Source organism: Lolium rigidum, chromosome 3 (genome assembly GCF_022539505.1).
Source record: "Lolium rigidum isolate FL_2022 chromosome 3, APGP_CSIRO_Lrig_0.1, whole genome shotgun sequence".
NCBI lineage: Eukaryota > Viridiplantae > Streptophyta > Magnoliopsida > Poales > Poaceae > Lolium > Lolium rigidum.
The window spans coordinates 243,193,224-243,199,021 of record NC_061510.1 but is presented as its reverse complement, the minus strand read 5'-3'; the positions used below and the strand labels follow the sequence as shown (position 1 = coordinate 243,199,021).

The 5,798-nt window shown below is 41.4% G+C and overlaps 2 long non-coding RNA genes across 3 annotated transcripts; both read left to right on the top strand.

Annotated features, from left to right (window-relative positions):
- Positions 1 to 344: 344 nt before the first annotated feature.
- On the top strand, positions 345 to 1,237 carry LOC124703219. The gene is made up of 4 exons (XR_007002982.1): positions 345 to 518; positions 730 to 801; positions 963 to 1,052; positions 1,151 to 1,237. It is a non-coding gene; the product is annotated as an uncharacterized LOC124703219 (long non-coding RNA).
- Positions 1,238 to 1,241: 4 nt separating this feature from the next.
- On the top strand, positions 1,242 to 5,517 carry LOC124703218. Of its 2 annotated transcripts, none has more exons than XR_007002981.1 (5): positions 1,242 to 1,405; positions 1,798 to 1,984; positions 2,187 to 3,178; positions 4,443 to 4,601; positions 5,156 to 5,517. It is a non-coding gene; the product is annotated as an uncharacterized LOC124703218 (long non-coding RNA). The 2 variants fall into 2 exon arrangements; XR_007002980.1 differs by having other exon boundaries at positions 1,798 to 1,992.
- The last annotated feature ends 281 nt before the right edge of the window (positions 5,518 to 5,798 follow it).

Sequence of the window (5,798 nt, the reverse complement as noted above, 5' to 3'; positions counted from 1 at the left end):
ATGCTGGGCACGGTCAGCGCGGAGGATTCATCATGGGGGCGGGGCTCCGGAGTGGTAGGGGCAGCCTTTGTTTTTTTGTTCGATCGGAAGGAAAACGAACCGTTAATTCACTTGCCGGTGGCAATAGATGTAATTTTGATTAAAATAGAGGGGTAATAAAAGACGGACCGACAAGAAACCTTATTTTCTTTATTATTGAGAACAAGTAAGTGCGTGGTACTAGGGCCATCGCTGAGCCTATCCACGATAGCGAGGTGCCGCGCACAGGCTGGGCGTTTGGCGAGCAAGGAAAAAAAGAAGGCGTCGCGAGGGTTGGACGAGCGAGAAGAAAAAAAAATAAAGAAAGGATTACCGACGCGTTTTCCTTCTCTCTCCCCATACTCTTTCCCTGCCAAACCCTATTTCCTCTCCCGTTTCACTCTCCGTAGCAGCGGCGGCGGCGGCTAGCACGAGTAGCGGCGGCGAGCGGGTAGTCGGCGGCGGTGAATGGCGAGGGCTGACCAGTGCATCTCTCCCCGGTATATCTTCTCTCCTCGTGTATCCTCTCTCTGTCTCACTGTGAGAAGTGGTGGTGGGGACGAACGGGCTCTCCTCTCTTCCATGTTCTCTATCTTTCTGGGTGCCAGTGAGGAACGGCGAACACTGCCGCCTAGAACGGTTGCGCTCATCTTTTCCCTCTCCCGCCGGGCTCCCATGTCTCTATTCTTACCCCTCTCTATCTTTCTGCAGGAGCACCAGATGGTGATAGAGGACTGAGCCAGCGACCAAGAAGAAGCTCAGCAGCAGCCTTCTTCATATTTGGTGATTTCCACCCCTTAAAATCAGAGCTACTACATAATTTGTCAGAGTTTACCCTTATTTGTATGTTCCTAAGATTTGGCAAAGTTGAGTCTGCTTGTGGACGTATCAAAGGTTGTGGCCTTCATAATTATTTGTATAATTTGTATAATATTTTGTTGTAGGTGGACTAACCAAAGAATCAAAGATACTTTGCAACAGAACCTCGCGACAGGCAAGGGGTACGCGAAGTCTCACTTCTTGTCGATAGTGAGGTACTACTTTACTGATTTGAATAAGGGGTGGTGATGTATCATGGATTGTTCAATGTGCATTGAATGATCAAGGGTCTGCGCTATGCCGATGGTTGCAGGAAGCAAAGAGGCGGATGCGGGACGGAGAGAATGGAGAGTCCTGCGACGGTTATGGAGAAGACGTTGAAGCCTTGAATTGGTTCACATGGATACCGCACATGTTCTGTAAGAAGCTCATGGATTCAGACACTACCATGCACGGTGGCATTCTCCGTGCTGTGCCGCAGAGGACTGCATCCAGCTGCTGCAACATTGAGTAAATAGAGAAGAGAGCAGTAGATTGATGGTCATCTGCATTTGGTTTCATTCATGAGGTAATCTTTTGGCTCTGATCCTTAAATTTTTACAATAGCCATTTTTGTTTGTAATTCACTGGGCTTGGCAGGTTTTTAGGTGTTTGCAATGCCGCCGGTGCTCATGCTAGCTACGAACAAACTTTACTAGAAGATATCTCATTAATCACTTCAAAATTGCTAGGATGCATGGAACCAATAGATATAAATAGTTTTTAGGTAATGGAATCAAGGTACTGAACAAGAGTTATTTCTTGGCTGTCATAGTGATAGTGAGTTTTAAGTGCTTCCCCTGAAATTATATGTCTTGCCTCCTTTGTGTGTTTGAAGTTCTGACTTTTATTTTTTGCCTCCTTTCCTCAAATTTGTGGTGTTCCTAATTTTGTAATATACCGACCCGATGTTTTGTTCAGCATGCGGAAAGGGGCCTGCAGATTTGAGGCCGAGGGCCATGGCCGGTGCGGTGGTGCCTTGTCATTCTCATGTAAACGCGGAGGTTGCTCGTCATTCTCTTGTGGAGCGCGACGCATGAGGAAGCATCTAGCATGGATGGAGGAGGGCACGGGAGAGGAGTAGGTTGAAGGATTTTGACAGAGAATGGTGAGCAGGTAACACCTGAGGATACACAATATTGTTTCCATTCTCTTGCAAAACATATTGGCTAAAAAACAGTTCTACACAAACCCATCAATATTTGGAGTTCGTCTAATTAATAACCTTTTAACAGCATGCGTGTATTATTAGGTGTTCTGTCCAGCACTGAATGTGCTTGTTAATCTTGTATGCCCCATCCTTCATTCAGGAACCAGCCGTCCTCAACTGCCAATCAGCAACCTGGGAGTTATTCAGCAAGCAGAGACAAGAATGCTGAAAGAATTACTTCAGAAAGAAACATAGCAGCAAACCAAGGTGATTCTGGCACACCTGTAGTGCCATCTGGAGTTGTCGGTGATAAGAGAGTATCACTAGGCGTAGGAGCTTGGGGTCCTGGTCTTCATGCTCAATTGGAACAAGGGTATCGCCAAGCTCGAGAAGTAGTCAGATCCAATAATGGTATATAGATTCTTTCACAGCTTCTTAGTGCTCGGATGGTTACACCTCCTGCGGCTGTTGATGCTATTCAGTCCCTTGCTTTTTGTGTACTGCTTGGCTTGGCTAGAGATGATGCAATTGCTCATATACTGACAAAGCTTCATGTATGGTGGACTGCAGAACAATTCATTTATTTTCATGTGTTTTTTCTTACTTTTGCATGACTATAATTTCAGCAACGGGTAGCTGCTACCAACTATTCCCTTTGTTTCACATATAGGGTATGTTCCTTTTTCTTCATGCTTTGTTTTGAAATAGCCGTAGTCAATGAGGTTTGTAACCTTACTAAGGTCGAACGGGCTACCTAGCTACTCAAACCTAATTGTGGGAAATTGGTTAGACATCATCTCCTTTTTCTCCCTTCTCATTTTCTCTGTTACTTGGTCTATGCAAAATGCTGTGAGATGAATTGGACGGAGGGGTAACCAATCCTTTTCTTTGTTGTGAATAATAGAGTTGGTAAACTACCTCTCTCATCTCTCTGATACCCTTCTTTCACCCTCTCTTTACATATCTGTCCTGTAGGTTACTTTGTTTGTTGCGTGTTGCCTCCTAGGTAAGTAACTAACTAACTCTTAACCTATTATTCCAGATATGGAAGAAATTATCAGAACTGATTTGTGACACCAGTACCCAGACATCTGGAAGTGATAATGCAAGATGGATAAATGAACTGACCCAAGTGGCATTGAACTTATTGTGGTAAGAAACGGCCATTGTTTGATGTTATTTTCAGTTGCTCAGGTTTTTATATATGTAGAGCTTTGTTTGCTGGTATTCTGCTGTTTATCAAGTCGATGAGCACTCTGTTTTTTTGTAGCTATTTAGTACTCCATGGTAACATGCAAATATTTTATAATCAGGGTGGTGTTTATAAAAGTTAAAAGTAGTGCTGATGTGGGAAAATAACCTTTGCTCCTATTATCTGGTACACAACTTGTGGAGAATTGCTCTCAGTGTGAGAGTCTCTTTAGTGCAACCAGTCATATTTCAGATTTTCAGTATCATTCTGGCACTTGGACCAGAAATTCTTAGATCGCAATTCATGGTCAGAAGATCACTCTACTTTCTGTGCAGGTCTTCCTCACAATGCATTTGGTTATTTTTCCTATGTTGTTTTAGTTTTAAATTTTCTGACTTCATATATAATACCTCCTAATTATTATAGGCCTTCTCCTTATGTCCTATCGCACCATCTCGGTAACCTTCTAGGAATTGTCTGGACTAACTTTTTGTTCTAAGAACAGATATGCTGAAACTAAGGTTGCATATTTTTCCCTCTCCATATGTAATGTGTTGTGGATTTAGACCAGGTGTTCTAAAACTTCACAACTCAACTAGGATTCAAGTGGCGTGGAACGGGGGTTTACACATTTTTAGCTTGCTAGCAGATCTTTCGCAATGACTGCTCTCTCATTCCCTTTGTGTCACTGGTCCTCTAGCTTCGAGTAAAATTAGAACTGGCGCAAGGTTCTCTGGATATTGTTTCAATTGGTGACGTTGTGGTCAGATGTATATTTGTTCTCTCGTTGCAACTAATCTTTTTCGATAACAAAGATACTCATAATTACCATTACGAAAAGGGAAAAGATGTTAGAATATAAATATGTTTCAATTGATAATCTCAGAAATGGTGAAGATTTAGCACATTTTTTTTACAATTCTGAGCTTGCTCCAATTGCTCACTGAAAGTAGAGGCCTCTTTTGTGCCTAATTTTACTCTATGCTTAAAATACTTTTATTGCAATTTGTTTGGTTTACCAGCATGGCTCTGTATTTTATCAGCCAATGTGGTTAACACTTTCCCTATGTAGCACTACAGACGAAGTGTGCTATTTATTTAATTTTATGGATAGGCCACTGCAAACATACATGTACATATGCCAGCTGGAAGCAATTACACTGATGTACTTAGGATGGTATTTCATAATAATGTCCTAACACCCGGTACTTATTATCCATCAAGGCTTACAAACTTTTTGGAGAAATATGTTGGTGCATATTGGTCGACCGACTTCAGAATGTGTTGAACGAACTGAAAGATTGTATTTTCCGTCGACTTGATGCACTTAAGCTAAATAATGTGAAGCAAAGCTATGGAGAAGGCGGTGTATCTTACATGAAGGTATGGTTTCAGTTTTATCCACTTCTACTTCAAACCATTTAGGATCTTACGACAGGGCAAACAAAACTTTCATGCCTCATTTGTGACATTAATGTTTATTATTGTGGCAAATACATTAGTGAAATTGTTGGTGATGTTCAGTGTGTAGGCCATAGCATACACGGAAATCATTGTCGTCATTGAGTCAGGTGTTCGTAAAATTACCAAGAATCCTTGTATTTTAGCATGATTACCGGGTTGGTTGCTTTATCCTTGGTACTTAAGGTATTATAAAATATCAGGGGCATATGCCTATGCATCTTTTAGTGTTTGTGCTCAAACTTTAGTAGATCTCATGTATATTAGTATACTTTTTAAGCTATGTTTATTATGAAATAATATCTTAACAGAAAATGACTTTGTATGCTGCTGTTAATTTGTATTTGGTCTTAGGTTTCTCTTATTGCTTGAGAAATGCGTGTTTAGCTTATTCTTTAGCTTCAGCTGAAAGCTTGTCAGAAATCTAATGAGTTGTAATGACTGACTGCTCTTGACAATGTTTTTCTTGGTGACAGTGCCTGCAACGACTGTAGATAAGGCACAATAGAGACTTCACCCTTGATACTTCAACGTTCATGAACATGGAGTATTGGGAACAAAGGGAGTCACTCCAAAATATGTGAATTAGCAATGAAAAATATCAAAATCATGACTCTCTTCAGCCTAAGTGTCACGTTGAAGGAAGAACCAAGACTCAGGTTTTCAGTTAAATGTACTTCGAAAATGTATGTATCTCCCGTTACTGGGGTGTTGCTGAATTTGAGCAAGCACCCTCATGTAAATATAGGTACACGATCCTAGCATATTGTATTTCCGAATTTGTCAGGAGGCACAAAAAAATTTGTATCATGTCTTGAAGTTATCAATATTTATAGTATGTGGTCTGTGGTATATGTATGTGCTTTGAGTCTTTGTGATCTACAGATATGTTGCTCCACCTCATCATTTTTACATGTATAAGGACAGTAAGATCTCAAACACAATGGTTTACTTAACTTGGGTAGTTGGGTTGACTATTACAGTACAAAACAGCAGTTGTTGGCATGGATTGTGGCATTCTCTGGAATAGGATTGGGGCGCAGAAGACCGGTCAGGAGGCGCCCCATGGGGCGCCCCAGCCACTAGTTAGGTATAGATTAGGTATAGATATGTAGGTCT